Source organism: Staurois parvus, unplaced genomic scaffold, assembly GCF_062004578.1.
Source record: "Staurois parvus isolate SC_StPar_1 unplaced genomic scaffold, SC_StPar_1.0 ptg000026l, whole genome shotgun sequence".
Classification (NCBI taxonomy): Eukaryota; Metazoa; Chordata; class Amphibia; order Anura; family Ranidae; genus Staurois; species Staurois parvus.
Window position 1 is genome coordinate 912,527 of NW_028317822.1, and position 19,322 is coordinate 931,848.

Here is a 19,322-nt window from a genome sequence, read left to right on the forward strand (position 1 = left end):
AGGACTTCCAGCCATAGTGGAGGCTGGAAATGGAAAAAGGGTGGATATGAACTGGAACAAAGATGGACTTGAACAAAAATGGAAATCAGGACTTCCAGTTCCAGTGGAGGCTGAAACTGGAACAAAAATGGGCTTGAACTGATGGGGTTGAAATTAACTAAAGATGGAAATCTGGAACTGGAACAAAGATGGTTTTGAACTTGAACAAATATAGAAATCAGGACTTCCAGCCCCAATGCAGGCTGAAACTGGAACAATGATGGACTTGAACACGAACAAGAAATGGAAATCAGGACTTCCAGCTCCAACGGAGGCTGAAAATGGGACACAGATTGGCTGGAAATGGAACAAAGATGGGCTTGAAATGAAACAGCGATGGACTTGAAATCAGATTTGACCAGACCAGGATGATGACACAGGAGGTCCAGTGATATTATACACAAATGCGCATAAAGATTGCGTATCTGGTGAGTGCGCAGTCTTTACATTTTTTATCACCTGACGGTTCCTAATATTGGACGTCTGAGGATCATCCTGGATCTTAAGAGCACTCCTCCATTGGACTGTTTCACTTCCTTCACTTCATAGCCACCATTCAGTGGCTCTATTAGCACACAGTCACTGTTTTATTGTTTATTATCTGTGTTTGATCTATCATTTTGCTAAGATATGTAGCGCTGCACCCCCCTTTTTATATTTATGTCCCTGAAGGTTTGATACGGTGCCTTTTTCGCTGCTCATTATATCTATCTCAAGCGCTCGCTTATTTTCTGTTTTTCTTGAACAAAGATAGAAATCAGGACTTCCAGCCCGAGTGGAGGTTGGAACTGGAACAAAGATGGGCTTGAACTGGAACAAAGATGGGTTTGAAATTAAACAAATATGGAAATCTGGAACTGGAACAAAGATGGACTTGAACGTGAACAAAGATGGAAATCAGGACTTCCAGCCCCAATGGAGGCTGGAACTGGAACAAAGATGGAAATTAGGACTTCCATAGTGGAGGCTGGAAATGGAAAAAAGGTGGATATGAAATGGAACAAAGATGGACTTGAACAAAAATGGAAATCAGGGCTTCCAGTTCCAGTGGAGGCTGGAACTGGAAAAAAAGATAGACTTGAACTGGAACAAAGAAGGACTTGAACGTGAACAAAAAATGGAAATCAGGACTTCCAGCTCCAATGGAGGCTGGAAATGAAACAAAGATGGGCTTGAAGTGGAACAAAGATGGACTTGAAATGGAACAAAGATAGATATCAGAACTTCCAGCCCTAGTGGAGCAAAGATGGGTTTGAAATGGGATGAACTGGAACAAAGATGGGTTTGAAATGAACCAAAGATGGAAATCTGGAACTGGAACAAAGATGAACTTGAACGTGAACAAAGATGGAAATAAGGACTTCCAGCCCCAATGGAGGCTGAAACTGGAACAAAGATGGACTTGAACATGAGCAAAAATGGAAATAAGGACTTCCAGCCCCAGTGGAGGCTGGAACTGGAACTGGAACAAAGCTGGGCTTGAACTGGAACAAAGCTGGTCTTGAAATGAAACAAAAGATGGAAATCTGGACTTCCAGCCCCAGTGGAGGCTGGAACTGGAACAAAGATGGGCTTTAACTGGAACAAAGGTGGAAATCAGGAGTTTCAGCATCAGTGTCTGCTTTCTTGCAAACATAAAACATGCAACTACATCTGAGGGCAAAAATGTAATGTATTGCAGAAACCAGTTCATAGATGTGGTGGCTGCATTCATTTTTTTTTTTTCAAGCTTTTGTCTTTTATTTTCACATTATGAGTCTGGCAGTAATACACATTTTGTCTTAGACTGACAACATTCCTTACTGTACCAAATCTATGGAAGAGCTGCATTATTAACCTAGGATAGGGAATGTTAGCATTACCAGTCTCCCCTCTTCTTCAAAACATGGGGTGGGGAGGCATTCTGTAGTTTATATAGGTAATCTGGACAGGGTATAACTGTTTGAGATAAGTAATTCTGCAGAATACACTGTGGCAACAAGACAGTGAACAGAGCAGGCCCTTAATCCATGCTAGAGAAATCTACTCTAGGATACCTGTTCTCCACCCAGATATCTCCCTGCCCTTACCTGCCCAAGCTCTGATGAATGGGGATTGGTAAAGCCCTAAAACTCATTGAATATTGTTTTGACTCCCACGATGAATAAAAATTGAGCTATCAACCACATGTCTGCATTCTTTTTTCTACCAGACTGGACACAGAATTTAGAACAGTGCTGGAAATTTGACAGGATCAACAGGTTTTTTTTTGCACTTACTTAACAGATATAACAAACTGCCTAATATGGTATATTTAAGACACCAAAAAGGAGCAAATAAGAGGCATTCACTGGTAGGGTGTACACTTGAAAGTAAAGAAGAACATAGAGATTTCCAAATTTTGTTCAACTGATCTGCATACCTTTCCAGGCTATTGACCTTATTACATCGTTTACAAAAAAAGACACAGGTCCATCCAGTTTAACCTATGTGTGAGTTTGTGCATGTTTTTATTTTTTAACATTTCCCCTAGCCCTGTATATTTTTCTTCCCAAGGATGACATCTAGAAGTTTTATGAAGTTGTCGACATTCTTAGTATCACTTGCTGAGGGAGTTCCACATTTTTATTGCTTCAACAGTGAAGAACCCTTAGAGAACCTGCAATCTAAAGTAAACCTCTTCCTTTCCTCTAGTTGTGGCTGCAGGTCCTATTCAGGGACCTTAGAGTAAACAGTTTACTAGAGTTATTGGCGTCACCTTTGATATTTGTACATTGCAATGATATCCCCTCTTCTGTAGAGTGAATACCTGTAATCTATGTAATCGATCCTCATAGCTGAGGTCCTCCAGCCCTCTTAGTCATTTTGTTGCCCTTTGCTGAACTTTTTCCAATTCAACAACATCTTTCCTGAGGATTGGCGACTAAAACTTTAAAAATTATATACCGTAGTCAAGATGAGGTATAACCAATGTTTTCCAAAGGGGTAGAAATATTAATTTATCTCCGGAATGTATGTCTTTTTTTAATGCATGACAGTATTTTGCTTGGTAGCTGTGGCTTGGCATCACATGCTAAGTCTACAAGTACCCCCAAAACCTTTTCCATCACTGATTCTCCCGGGGGAGCCCCTTCTAGTTTGTATTTTGCATGTGTATTTTTGGCACCTAAGTGCAGAACTTTACATTTCTCAATATTGAACTTCACCTGCCAGTAGCTGCCCAGCCTTCTATTTTATCAAGGTATTCCTGTAATGATGCTACATCCTGTTTTAGCTACAAGGTTAGCATACAACAGGCAACAAGCATATCCAAAGGAAGATCAGAGATATCAGTCCCCAAGACTCACCATAACTCCCAAGCAATTTTATAATTGTCATTCCTATGTTGACTCTTTCCCTTTAAAATGTATCTAAACTTAATTGGGGGAGATGTAAGTTCACTTCCTGTCCTGGAGATGCAACAGGAAGTGAGAAAAAAATCACCCTGAGATGATTGGTAATTCTACCTTTAGTAGGGGTCTCCAGAACAGGTGTCACCATTGACAGATTTTGGCTCACTTTCTGCTATAGAATGGTGAATTTCCTGTCACTTTCGCCTCTCATTTACCATATAGAAACAAAATGACTACATTGAAATGACTAAAACGTGATGGTGTTATTCCTGTTCACCTATATATTCATTTAATGAATATCTCCTGTGATGCATTGGGTTCCATTGACCCCACAGTCAACATACAAATTGTATCGAAGTGCACAAAGAGCTCTGATTGCCAGCTCTTGAAAATGAAGAGACCTATAGGGGGGGCTCCGAATGGAATCTAAGGGGTATAAAAGTAACAGCAGGACCAGACCAAATTTTAAGAGACCATGAAGAGTTTATTTAATCATAAAATGTCAAACGGACATGTTTTGGTAAGAATCTTGATGGTCTTAAATTTGAATAGGTTACTAATTATAGACATTAACATTTTAGCATTAAGAGCATGCGCCAGCAATTGATTGTTGGAGCATGCTCTTAAAAATGCATGCTCAGAATTTTAATCCTTAACACTAGGGATGCACCGATACCGATTTTTTTATCGTTGAGTAAGAGTAACGATACTTTTGCGGTAATGGACGCATATTGCACCGCAAACAATAGCATGCAATTTGAACAGGAGTGCGATTCCTTTCCAAATTGCATGCGGTTTCCCCACTGCTGCTGTATGAACCAGGCTTGTCATACCCCCAGTTCACACAGGAGTGGTGCGGGAAACCTCCCTGCAGGCATCCCATGCTGAGTGTCAGTGGTAGGAGAGGAGAGAAAACGGTGGGGATTTCAAATCCCCGCCACTTTGTTACCTCTCCTTGCAGTGATGACAGTTTGGGCTAGACGGCATTTGATTGGTCAGCTGCCAGTATTGGTTAACTATCGGTAGTATTTTCACGAGCACCCATGAAAATACTCGGTATAGGCACCTACATCGATACTGGTATCGGTATTGGGGCATCTCTACTTAACACAGATACTGTAAGCCCAAGACCTGAATTCTTAAAACCCTGATGAAGGGGGCCCTTCGAATGTGTTGGCTTGTCTTTTTGCTGTTTTATGAGATAAACTCTTCATGGCTTCCTGAAATTTGGTCTGATGTCAGTTTTTTCTAACTGCTGTTCATTAGAATTTTATGAAATGAATTGTGAAAATATGAAACAGGGACTTCTGTCTTTTCCTTTTTACCACTCATAGAAAGATGACCTCAGATTAATCAAAAAGATTAATTTACTGCAGTTGTCAAAGCCAAGAAACCTGTATTTATCGGCATAATACATCAACCATGAATCTCTCAGCTTAGTGTGTAAATAATTAAGATTTGTAAATGACACTAAAGAAGAACTGTCATCAAACCATCACTTCATATCATTTTAGGATATTAATTAATTTTAATATACAGTGTTAATGTAAACTGCTTTGAACCTTTAGGTGTTTCAAAAGATATCAACTTCTGTGACAATACTTATTTTGTTCCACCCTACATTCAGCCCTGGTTCACACTGATGCAGTGCAGAATTTGCAGCGTTTTCAGTACGAATTCCGCACTGCATCAGAATCGCACCCTGTTCATGCGAACCGCTCCTATTTGCTCCTCAGTTCCGTCTCCTGGTTCCTCCCTTTCGGAGAGTGCCCCCATAGCAAACTAATTCCTATGGGGGGCACTTGTGCGGGTTCGGACCCGCCCCCACTCCCTCATCACAGGATTTGATTGACAGCAATGCACCCGGAGAGGAGAGAGAGAGAGGAGAGAGCCACTGCTCTCAGGCACAGCACCGAATCAAGATCGAGCTCAGGAAAGAATAGGGCCTGGAGCTAGGTGGGCAGTATAGGCAAAAGGCCAGACATGACTGGGTTTGCAGGACAGGCTGGAGTAACACGGGGTTAAAATTATTATTATTACACAGCATTTATATAGCGCCAACAGTTTAGTAGCCCGTCTGATTGGAGGAACATTGGGTGGGATCATGTGAGGCAGGGTGGGCCCTGGAAGTGAAAAAAGGATGGAGCATTTTCCTCAGGGTCAGTTGGAGCTGGTACAACAGAGAACAAGCTTCTCCCTCCCGCGATACATAATTTGGCCTCAGATTGTTTTGCCTTATGTTAATTGCCTTGATGGCTGTTTTTTGGGGGTGATGTTCGTTTTCTTTCTAGGTTGTGTCGTAGCAGTTGGCAGGGGGTCTCAAGGTCTTTTAAGGTAATAACTGGTAAAATTGTTGGAGAATGAGCGGGTCGGTCCCATCTCATGTATGGGTGTACATTCCCTAGTTAAGTGAAGGAGTAATATATTAAGAGTCATTTGGCTGTATTGAGGTTATCTGGATAGTAAATTGTCCTCGAGCCGGTGTGTTTGAGGCTGAGGTCCTTCAAGTCTATGTGGTGGTAGATATAGCCAGTTGGTTGAATACAAGTTGCCTTAAAAGACCTTCAGACTTTAAGGAGGTTGGTTACTGTAATTACAATGTGGTCAGTGATGTTCACATATTTAAAAAGAAAGATGCAATTTTTAATAAAGTTGCATTTTTATTGTTCTTTCAAATAAAATGGTTGCTATGGCCTTTGAATTCCAAGTAATAAGATTGTGGTGTCCTAGATTGTAAGCTCGAAAGAGCAGGGCCCTCGAACCCCTCGTGTATTGTTTTGTTACAGTATTGTCTCATGTTCTGTCCCCCACTACAATGTACAGTGCTGAGCAAACCTTCTGGCGCTATATAAATACTGTATAATAATAATAATAATATTATTTTCACATGCTCAGATTTCTAAACAAAGAGGCAATGTTAGACATACCATTCTAGTTCACACGTGAGGGCACACACATGCACATGCGCACTAGGCATCCTCTGGCCTATTTAAACTGGTCTGTCCTTATGAGCAGTTGCTGAATGGTCTTCAGCTTGTTCCCGTGTTCCTGAGACCTGATCCGCTGTACCTACTTATCTATGTATGACCTGGCTTGCCTTGGGACGTCTGCTCCTGTCTCACCTTATTACTCTGACCAAGGCCTGTTTACTAGACTTGTCTTTGCCAGCCGATTCTGTACTGCTTTATCTGACTGTTACTGACTTAGGTCTGCCTCCGGAACTTGCTCTTCTTGCTGATTCAGGCCCTTGCTGCCCAGCTATTGCTGACTGCTGCCAGTCTTCTGGTCCTGCCTCCATCTTCTCCTCTGGTGCCAAGCTGCTTCTGCGTCCCGTTTCTGAGTACTGCAACTACCAGCTATACCAACCTACAGAGTGGACTACATCACCTAGCTACTCCAGCACTCATGCCACTCCTTGCCCTTACACTCTCTGTCTCCATCTTCAGGAGTGTTGAGCAGGCGATGCAAGAGAGGCCTCCACAACATTCCAGTCTTCACTAGGTGCTTGATAGTACATGATGAAGATATTATCTATGATATATTGGGAAGCATCATTTTGGATATTTACTCCCAGATAGTTAATTTGTGTTACCCAATGAAGGGGAGTGTTGGAGTTGAGTGGAAACAGAAGGAACTTGTCCCACGTTATTAACTGAAGAAAGCTAATATAAAGCCTGGCTGAGGAACTTAAAGTGTAACATTTAAAATTGTTAAATGGAAAGATTTTATGTCTGCCTACTCTTCTGCTTTAAGGAGCTACAGGACCGTTGAGCAATATTTTGAGAGAGGCAAATTGATGAAATTGAGCATTGAGAAACAAAGTGCTCGGATGTCCAGGTCTTCATTACCGTCTATGCTCTTTGGACGCAGGGCAGCTTTATCCCGTGCTCAGAAATCACTGTGAAGGATCATTCATTAGCGTCTCTTTGATGTCTGGGCATGGTCTGCTAAATAAAACTCCTAAGTGCAATTACAGTTCTGGAGTGAAACCCAATCTGGGAAGTTGAAATAACTGCTTAACTTGTCCAGGCCAGATCCTTGATTGGATAACAGTGATCCCACAGCCCTGTCTGGAGGCCCCCGTCCTGCGATAATATGTCCTATACAACTGTCCGGTTCCTGGCGTCTCAGTTAGCTTTGCTCAATGTCTTATGAGAACCACATTTTCACTCTACTGCTCTCTGCCAGTTTTATTACTGAAGTCCAACTCCAGACAGAACTTTTTTTGTTTTTAGTTTTGCATAGACTTGGGAGGGGCAAATACCCCTGTGAGTGGCTTTTTTTCTCAGAGAAAAGATGCAGTAACTCCCCTTTGTGAGTCACTCCTTGTTTCTGCTCCTACCCACCTCCAAGCACCATTCCTTGGTTCCAACCCCTATCTACCTCCCAGTACCACCCCTCTTAGATAATATAGTACCAAGTATCATTTTGTGGTGCCAAGTAATTTTTATGGAATTTGTTAATGATAACAAGAAAAGCAGTAAAATAAATTCACTGCAGCAAGCAACAATGTACCCCCCCCAGCAACAATAGATTCAGCCCACAACAATAGATCTCCCAGCAGCAATGGATCCCCAGAACAATAGACCTTCACCAGCAACAGTGAACCCTCTGCAACAATAGACCCCCCAGAAACAATAGCTCCCCCAGTAACAATAGACCACCTGCAACAAAATACCCCCCCCCAGCAAAAATAGATCTATGGCAGCAAAAATAGATCTCCCATCAGCCAACATCAACAGACCCCTCCCTCAACAGTAGATCCCTCCCAGCAACAGTTGCCCCCCCCCAGCAACATAACACCCACCCCCAGCAACAACAGGTCTCTACCAGCAACAATAGACCTCCCCACCAGTAATAGCCCCCCCTGAAAAAATAGATCTCTCCATTGACAATAGATCTCCCAGCAGCCAACATCAATAGTGTGACCGGAGTGACTTTTGGGGGTGGGCGGACCCGTCTCAGCTCCCCATGTTCCCACCATTATGTGTAAGGCACCCTGTGTCTGTTAGGGGTAAAGGGTGATCTGTCTTAGTATTGTGTGAAATGTTCTAATATTGTGTGGGGATTGTTCATTGTTCTCTGCCATACGGCTGCATCCCATGGTTCTAGCAAAATATTATGGGATGTAATGTTTGTATATTGGTGTTGGGGTTGTCCATTGTTCACTGCCATGTGGTTGTCCATTGTTCTATTGTGTGTCTTGGTTTGGTGGGGGGTGTTACCAGCAGCCTTTCCCCCTGATGGGTCGGCCTCATGATGTGTTTCCTGTTCCTGGTTGTATTTCCCCGCCCTGTGTATATATCTTGTGTTTGTGTTAAAATAAAGCAGTTGACTTCCTGTCTTAAGAGAGTCTGGTGCTGTCTATTTCGTGCATGATCAGCGGTTGGGTCCGTGGATGATGTTCGGACAGGGAAGCGAGAGTATAACGGAAATACCCTAGTGTGGTCTGGGTCCGGTTCCGTTACAAAGAGACTCTGCAGCACACTCTAGCACCCTTTGCCATGATATCTTTCAGGGCTAAAGGTGCCAGAACTGCATTCTCCCCTGTTCCTGCTGAAAAAAAAGCCCTGCCTCTGTCAAGCCTTTATTGAGATCTGTGACCCCATTAGGGTGATTTTACCTCACTTCCTGTTCCTGTGACAGCTGGGGAAGAAAAAAGAAGAATGGTTGCCACTGGAAAGGGAGACACAGGCAGTAAAAATAATCCGACAGAGGTTCTAAACCTGCCCTTTTTTGTTGTGGTCTGTGTTCCAACTGGAGAACATTGCTTTATTTCCTGTTCTGACAGAAAGTGAGGGGAAATCTCCCCAATGGGGACATGGATTGCAAATAAAGGCTGTGATAGGTGGAAATCAGTCTGGAAGAGTAAGCACTCCTAGGCATGCCCATGTTGAATTTAATGGGTGGCTAGAGATAGTCAAACTGGGGAGGAAAAGACTAAATTATGCTGGATGTCCTTCAGCCAGGAAATGAAGTGGGCTTTTAATGCATACTTTGAGATACTTTGAGTGTGCAGTGAAATCATGGTAAGCAATTTTAGTACAAAAGAGGAACCGATACAACTGTTCAAGATTGAAGGAAATGTAAATCAAAAAATGCCACCCTAATCACAACAGTCAACATGCAAATCCTAGTGCCAACACAAAAATAATAAAAGTGATTGTCCCACACATGTGAAAACAGTCCCAAATGGTGAATAAAACTATGAAGAATCTTTAAATCGGTTGATGTTCTAATCACCAATAACACCTTTATGTGTACCACCACCTCAAGTGTAAGAAGACTCTTACCGAAGTTAGTGGACTCTTTATTAATAAAGAGAGTCACATGTGCATGTGTGTAAAGACATAAACCACCTCCAGGTCTCCAGTTATGGTCTCATGAGCACCACATGTAAAGGATATTCTGCCATAACATGGAGATAAAGTTGGAAAAGCCACAGAGTAAAACTGTATGAAAAGTATTTCTTTAAAATGTATTATGGACTTGCAATATTAAAAACAGAAAGTGCTTATCGATATAACACTCCGGTGCTGGGAATCACATAGGCCACTTCCTAGTTGTGAGATGTGTAGTTGACATCAAGAGCGGTAGTGGCCTATGTGATGGAATGCTGGAGGAACATGGTTCCTCTATGGTTTTCTGGGTCACTGGGGCAATGATCCAGTTGGATGCTGACAGCCCATGAGACCCTGGTGACCACCTTGGGTCATGCAAATCATACTTAAGACCCTGGCTCCAGGGTTTTGAGCGCTTTCAGCATGTGCGTAGCATGGGGAAGGTCACCTCTCTGTTAGGGTCAATATTAGCAGTAGGGAAAGGTTCCAGATGAGTAGGGAAAGCTTAAGGACCTGGCACTCTTCTAGGAAACCTTTCCACTTGGGCCAGGTCGTATTCCACCCCTCCTTAGACCTGCTCCGCTACACACTGCTATCCGTTTTGGGGTTCAGTCTGTGGGGCTTGTTGTGCACGGTTTTCCACTGACTGCAATACAAGTTCCATTATTTGCTCCTGGACTGAATATAAATACTTCCTTCTCCACCACCGGCAATGTCAGATCACCTGCATGGGGAGAGGAGGAGGTTGGGGGGGATTTGGTCTCTTTATCGTCTCTTTCTGCTCAGGTTGTTTTTCCAGTGGATGAAGAGTTCTTCCTGTGGTCTAACGAGAGAGTTTTTTCAACACAACCGATATTATCTACCTGCATGAACATGTCTTTACTCCGTGCTGCAGGTCAGGAGTTCAGAGTTGTCCACCACTGTGCACCCACCCACAAGAGAAATGACCATTCCAACCTAACGCAGCAGCTACCAGCACACGGAACACTTTTCATTCATGGTAAATGCTGTTCCCGATGCTGATTTATTTTTAATTCACTTTACATATAGTTTATTTATCACAATGCTGGTTAAAAGCATATACAGTTTTTATGTAGAACAAAGAGTTAAACAAACTGACCAAGGCCAACCATTGATGGATCTTCTTGTAAGAGCTAAGCCTGTTTTTCCTAGATATGCTTATTGATATGCGTAAAAAAAAATGAGAAACAAGAAAAAAATGTCATGCTTGGCTTGCAGTACCCACAATGCTTTGGGCTTGCTTGGACAACACTGAACTCCTGACCTGCAGCACGGAGTGAAGACATGTTCATGCAGGTAGATATTATTGGTTGTGTTGAAAAAAATCCCTCATTAGACCACAGGAAGAACTCTTCATCCACTGACAAAACAACCTCAGCAGAAAGAGACGATAAAGAGGCCAGCCCCCCTCCTCCCCTCATGCAGGTGATCTGACATTGCCAGTGGTGGAGAAGGAAGTATTTATCATAATAGCAATGCTGGATATTTCCACCCTGGTGTCAGGAACAAAAGTCATGCTAAAGAGTGACATGTTTCACACTAAAAACTTGTTTCAGGATATTATTACCCTTTAAGAGACTGGAAACTGTTGGTTGTCAATGTCACCAAGGGCACCCAAGTGAGAACACATTGCAGGTCAGGAATGCGGTCTGATGGCCAGTACACAATGAACAGTAGATGCAGGTATTATCGATACTGATACATAGTCCTTTCACACACTAAATACCAGTCATTTAGGCTCTATTTAAGGCAGTCTTTACATTTTGTTTCAGATAGGTTGACAGTTATTGCGGTTATTGTATTCCTTGGGAATGGTGCAAATTGTATTATTCATGATTTGCATCATCATGACCAGGGGGCTAAAGATGGCTTGTAAAGTCCCACTAAAACAATACCTACCCCCCCATCCTTAACCTAAGTAACCACATTAACGACAAAATGGAGTTAATGGCCCAAAACTGGCCTTTTATTACAACCATCAATAAATAACATTTTAAATAACAGAAAACACAGTATATACATATGTTTTTTCAAGGTCCCAATAGGCATCAAGAAAACGAATATCTGTGTCCTGCTTAACTAGACCTCCAGCAGCAAGATCACCTACTCAGAGACACCACCGCAGATACCCCCACCAGAACAAGCCGTACCTACAGCAAAAACTGTCCACAGTCATCAAGATGTGAGAAAACGATAGAACAACCAAAGGCTAACGCGTTTTGAGGACTTATGCTCTTCCTCAGAGCCTACAAAACTGTTAGCTGCTCCTGGACTTAATATAAGGTGTGTGAGATAAAATCACCAATCAATCTAGGGGTGTCTCCAGTCTGCCCGTGGGCGCGGATTAACTCTAAGCCTTCATGCACACGGGGTGTTTTGATAATGCTGGTAACGTTAGCTGTGTTAAGTCACTTTACAAACATGATTTTTTCAGCTTTTGTTTGTGTTTTTGGATTAGCGTTTAGTGGCCTCAACATCTCCTTGGTAGCAGAGAAGATCTACCTGTCTTCCAGGGAACATCCACCTGTTAGTAGGGAAGGAGCCAGCCCAGCGAAAGGCCTGAAAGCAGCTACCAACCCACCACGCTGACAGGACAAGGGAGGACAGTGTGAATACTCCTACACCTCTTAGGTTGGATAAGGGGAAAGGACAGTCAGGTGTAATACCCAACTTGTTTTCACCTGGGTCTGCTTGTTTGCAAGCTCTTGGGACCCTTTTGCTCAGGGATACCCTCAGCACAGCTGGGTGAAGGGGAGGATTCATATGAAGCCCCTACGAGGGTAGTGCTACATTTTCAATTGACATTTGTGGCTGAGTTGCCATCCACATACTGCAAGATTTAGGCTTCACTGCCAGACTCACGAGGAAAATACCATGAGTGCTTGCAAAAAAGAGGGAAGTAATAGAAAGACACTAGGGATTTGACAGGAAAAACCTGTGAGCCACCAAGTCAAAGAAACAACGTAAAATATATTTTAAATATACTGCACATGAGATTGTGTATTGAGGAGCGCTGCACTTTGTTTATTGACACTGTGTTTTACTTACTCCTGGCCATTGCATTCTGTGTGACACTTACTCCTGACCCCTGCACTCTGTGTGATACCTCCTAATGACTCCAGTATTTCATGGTTTACTTTTTTCCCCCAAATCCTGTTATTGCGTTTTCAAAAAGAGTCTACAAAAACATAAAAAAGTGCCTCAACCCTTGTAGGGGCATACCACCCATTACATACCAGGTACATAGTTCTAACAACCCATTAAAGAAAAACTGGGTTACTTATTCCTGACCTCTGTACTCTGTGCATTACTTACTCCTGACTCCTGCAATCTGTGCATTACTTACTCCTGATCCCTGTAATCTGTGTGTTATTATTGATTTCTGAAATCTATGTGTTACATACTTCTGACCCCTGCACTCTGTGCTTTACTTACTCCTGACCCCTGCAATCTGTACTTTACTTACTCCTGACCCCTGCAATCTGTACTTTACTTACTCCTGACCCCTGCAATCTGTCCTTTACTTACTCCTGACCCCTGCAATCTGTACTTTACTTACTCCTGACTATTGCACCCTGTGATTACTTACTTCTGACCCCTGCACTCCATGCTTTCCTTACTTTTTACCTGTGCGCTCTGTGCATTATTTACTCCTGACCTCTATTTTGTGCATTACTTATGTCTGAACAATGCATGCTGTACATTACGTACTCTTACACAGGCTCAGGTTTTATTTAACCTTACCCCTTTAAGCCCCTTCCACTGTAACCGCAATTTGTCCACACTCACAATTCATTGCATCTTTCCTTTGTTCTTGCTGACCAAAGTGTTCTGTCCTACCTTGAACAACTTACTTCTTGTTCCAAAGGTCTGTGACTAAAAGATTTGGGGTGTGTTAAAAATGGAGGTGTGATTTTGTGAGTGTGGCTACCAATGGTGGAGTTTTGTGTGTGTGGTTTTAAAAGTGGTTTTGGTCCTTCGGATGTCTCCGGACTTCATTTTCAAAATCTGGTAACTTTACCCAAGAATGAGATTTTTGCTTTAGGTGGCGCTCAATGGAAGAACAATATACACTATATTGAGAAAAGTATTGGTCGGCCTGCCTTCACACACACATGAACTTTAATGGCATCCCAGTCTTAGTCTGTAGGGTTGAATATTGAGTTGGCCCGCCCTTTGCAGCTATAACAGCTTCAACTCTTCTGGGAAGGCCGTCCACAAGGTTTAGGAGGGTGTCTATGGGAATGTCTGACCATTCTTCCAGAACAGCATTTGTGAGGTTAGGCACTGATGTCGGATGAGAAGGCCTGGCTCGCAGTCTCCGCTCTAATTCATCCCAAAGGTGTTTTATCTGGTTGAGGTCAGGACTCTGTGCATGCCAGTCAAGTTCCTCCACCCCAGACTCGCTCATCCATGTCTTTGTGGACCTTGCTTTGGAAGGGGCCATCCGCAAACTGTTCTAGCAAAGTTGGGAGCATGAAATTGACGAAAAGTTCTTGGTATGCTGACACGGTAAGAGTTCCCTTCACTGGAACTAAGGGGTCAAGCCCAACACCTGAGAAACAACTCCACACCATAATCCCCCCTTTACACTTGGCACAATGCAGTCAGGCAAGTATCGATCTCCTAGCAACCATCAAACCCAGACACATCCATTGGATTGCCAGACAGAGAAAAGTGATTCGTCACTCCAGAGAACACATCTCCACTGCTCTAGAGTCTAGTGGTGGTGTGCTTTACACCACTACATCTGACGCTTTGCATTGCACTTGGTGATGTAAGTTATGGATGCAGCTGCTCGGCCATGGAAACCCATTTCATGAAGTTCTATACGCACTGTTGTGTGCTAATCTGAAGGCCACATGAAGTTTGGAGGCCTTTAGCTATTGACTCTACAGACAGTTGGTGATTTCTGCGCGCTTCAGCATGTGCTGACCCTGCTCTGTCATTTTACGTGGCCTACCACTTGGTGGCTGAGTTGCTGTTGTTCCCAGTTGCTTCCACTTTGTTATAATACCATTAACAGTTGATCGTGGAATATTTAGTAGCATAAAAATTTCACGGATGGACTTATTGCACAGGTGGCAACCTATCACGGGACCACACTTGGAGTCACTGAGCTCCTGAGAGTGACTCATTCTTTCACAAATGTTTGTAGAAGCAGTCTGCATGCCTAGGTGCTTGATTTTATACACCTGTGTCCATGGAGGGGATTGGAACACCTGAATTTAATGATTTGGAGGGCTGGCCCAATACTTTTGGCAATATAGCATATGTGGGAATGTCAACATAGCAATGAACAATTCTTTGCAAGTGAAAAATACCTAAAAACAATCAAAGCACAAAAACAAGGTCTAAATTGCTTAGGTAAAAATCATATTTGCATAATGCTGCTGTTTAACATAAATGCTTTGTTACATAACAGAATATTATAAACACATATAAAAAAGAAGTCTATTATGCTGCTTTTATTCCTGAAAATGTACCTAAAGTAGATTCCAATCTAAACACAAAAATCAATAATATGTATGTCAAGAGAAAAGCTGTTTATCTGTGTTGTTTATCTGCGTCCCCATTTTTTTCGTACTAAAAATGAAAAATAAATGTTTTCAGAATGAAATGAAGATGAGACTCCAGTTGTAACTTTTTTTTTTTAGTTTTGGATAGTATGAAGAAGGGTCAGAACATCTGTCAGGTATTCATTGATGTCACCATTGTCACCATTGAGGAGACTTCTAGTCCTGGAGGCCACCAGGGCATGGTGGTGAGCTGAACTTCCAGTTTCTTCTCTTGTGATGACATTCGCCATATGTTCCTATAGAAAATCCAACAGGAGTTGGGAACAGTGTTGGATGGTATTAAAATTAAAGCCTATCTATGAAATTATCAAGATTCTGTAGGTTCTGGACAGATCAGAAACTTCATGCAATGCATTTCCATTCAACAACAGATCCTCCCTGTCCCTGTCCTGTCCATGTTGCTTTGGTGGTCCCAGTGTATTGATGAAGCACCAGGCATCTGGGAGTATGGGAGGGCATGTTCCTCAGAGGATAACTGTCATTGAACCCACTTCAACACACCTAATTGAACAAAACTTTTCCCATTATCACAAATTCCAAACTCCTGATTGGTCATTAGAAGTCTGCATACAGTAATCTTCTCCCACAGGTATTCACCAATCAGTGGTAGGCCAGACAATGCCTTTTCTCTCTTTTCAAACGTATGGGGGGGAGGATTTTCTAAAAAATAGAGACTGTTCAGATTCAATTGGTCAGTAACGTGCAAGCAACAATCCAGTTTTTAAGTTTCTTTTGTGTAAGACTGGGTATTCAGGGTGAACAGGGTTCACCATATTTAGGGTTGACCATATTGACCAACATTCACTGTGGGACGTGAACATTTAGTTTGCTAAGTGAACAACCTCTACTGCTTTAGTAAACAGACCCTCTCTTTTTTTGCAAAACAAAAAGAAGTTAACCCATTCTTTTTCTCTTATCCATTTAATGGATACTGCTTTAGCTCATACTCCTACCCCATATGGCCAAACCTAAGTTGACACCCCTCCAAAATATTGAATTCAGGTGCACAAAGCAAGCTCCATAAAGACATGGTTTAATGAGTTTTATGTGGAGGAAGTTGAGTGGCCTGCACAGTGTTCTGACCTCAATCCTACCAAACACCTTTGGGATAAATTGTAATCCAGATGAGACTCCACATAACATACAGTCGATGTGATTAACATCCTTTGAAGTTCAGGTGGGTCAGTGAGTTTTGAGGGAGGCTGGACATTAGTCCCCATTTCCTGGGGACAGATCTTGTTGTAAGAGGTCTGTCCCCAGGAAACAACAGCCTGAGAATGGCTCGGTCCACCGGCTCTTATAGGTGTAATGGTCAGATGTTTAAAAAAGTTTGGCCATATAGTGTAGGTCGCCTTCAGTCTCAGTCAGTCAGTTGGGTTAGTGGAACTTTACTAAACAGGTGGCTTGGGGGAAAAGAAGTATGAAATAGGCCCTGTCTATAGCTGATCCTAGATTTGAGATAAATGGGCTTGCAGGCACATGTCAAAATCTTTTAGAAAGACTTCCTAGGAAAGTGGAGGCTGTTTTAGTGGCCAAGAAGAGGCCAACTCCATACTAATGACCATAGTTTTGAAATAGGATGTTCAAGCTTGTATAGGTGTGATGGTCAAGTGTCCACAAACATATGTCCATACAGTGTTTTTGAACTGCACACAATGGATCATAACTTTTTATGGTGATGTTTTTCTTCAGACTGGAACCCATGCTAACAGTGGGATTCTAATGTAATTACTAAGATTCTTTACACATTACTTCATTTGTTGCAGAATTTAATTATAATTTTAATACTTTTTTATGCAGACGTACATCTCTGTTCTGCTGAATTGGTAAATGCACACATTGCTCACAGGGTTAAACACCGCAATGAGACGGATAAATCACCGGTATGTTGGCGCTGAGAGTTTGGTCAGTCAATTGAGAAATAATATCTATTACGGCTGAATGTGAATTAAACATTTGTGTTCTATAAACTAAACAAATATTCATTTTCTCCTCTTTCATTGCAAGTGATCGTGTTGCGATCTTTAATTAAAGAGATAAGAGGTAATCAGAAAAAAAAATAAGCATTAATTTCCCTCTAGAAACAAACAAAAGTCAAACGTTACGGGTGATTGAATATTTCCAAGAAGTCTGATTACATATTGTCTGTCTGCTGTGTGGTGCTGTTCCGCTTTGCTCGCAGGTCCCCAGGACAGTCAAAGGCGGCTCTCTCATAAAGAGGACATCAGGGGCTGTTCAAAGAACGTAGTAAAAACTACAACACTGCTCAGCCGTTGCACATTCAGAGAATGTTTTATAATTCATGAGAGACCTAACAGAATCAGTCCATGATAAAGTGCAAGTCACTTGTCCTTCATAACTGAGGCTGTCTAAGTTGCTATTATCTATGTTAAAGCTGAATTCCAGGGAGATATAGAAACACCAGATAATGCAGCTATGTGTTCATTAAAATCATTAATGAATGTATGTAACACTGTCCTAGAGTAGGCTGGTAGGTAAATTTAGTTGGCTCCACTGTAATTTAGATGAGCAAGGGTTGATTATTTAGGGCTGCTCAGTGTCTTACAGGCTGATGCCCTGCTGCCCCTATAGAATTATAGTGGGAGGAAGAACAGAGTGGGCAGCCAGAATATTAATGGGACTCCAGCCAATCCCTAGGAACGTGTGCCCAGTAGGTGATTGGAGAGCCCTTAAATAGTCTGAGGCTTGATTCGGCTGGTGCAGAGTTCCTGGGCCCATTTCTACTGGAGGAAAACTCATACAGGGGCTCTTCCCCCTGGGGCAGAACGATAGAAGGAGTCATCAGGAAGACACTGAGGTCCCATCTATGCTTAGTTGGGGCCTATTTTCAAGCTTCAAGTCCTGGAATCAAGTCGGGTCTAGAGACGCTCACTGGAGAGAGCCAGGAGGAAGTTGTTGAGAAAGATTCCAGCTGTCTTATAGTGTAGTGAGTCTGAATCTTCCTCACTGAGGCGAGCCTGGTGGATGTCAGAAAGAGGCAACCAATGATTCTGTGGAAGTGTGAGTAAATGACTCCAGTGAAGAAAAGTCACTGACTGTGTGTAGCTTTTAATCTCTGGAAGGAGTTCCAGTCACTGTCAGCATAGAGATTCTGTGGGACATTCCTTGGGCTCAGTTCAGCAAGAAAGTTAAGGAGTCCTCAAGTTTTTAGTTCTTTAGTTTATTAGGGTATTCCATACTCCCTCCATCCCTATCCAAGTTCTATATTCCAATAAAGCCCTAAAAAGCACCCCTAGACTGTTCCTTTGAGCCGTTGGAAGAGTGAAGAAAATGCTGTGTGCCTGGCTGTGAGTGTTCTAACTGGGGGAATAGGACTGAGTTCACCAGCGGCTCCTTAGCCTTTCCTTAGTACTGTGTTTTGAATGCAGCTACTGAACATACCTGATTCTGACTTAATATCAGCCTCTCCATAGCAGCTTGAACCAACAGAAGCAGAGGTAGTCAAAATTCCTAAAGTCCAAAAATGGCGTTAATCATTTACAAGACATCCATCCATTGAAGAGGCAAAACAAGCTCCCACTTCACCAGGGCTCAGTAACATTTGCAAGTGCAAGAGGGCTTGGGGAAGCAGATGCCAGAGAAATCCTAAACTCACCGATTGCAAAGGAATCAGGTTGGTCAGAAAAAAGGATGGTCCAGTAAAACAGTTGCAACATTACGGAGCCGTGATAAAGAGGGAGCACATTTTGCCCCTGGAATGCTTTGGATGTTTTGTGAATCAAACTGGTTGCTATGGACATCATAAAAGTTAAAAAAAATAATTTTATACCACAATTTCAGTTTATATTAACGCTGAACTGGACCAATGTAAGTGTACAAACATCAACCTGAGGGGCCACTGGGGAAGCTGACGATCACTGTAGTGCTTACTACAGTGTTACTAAAGTGATAGTCGTAAGCTTTTCGGTCCTGTGCCAAGCAGTGTCCCCTCTGCACACTTCCCTCTTGAT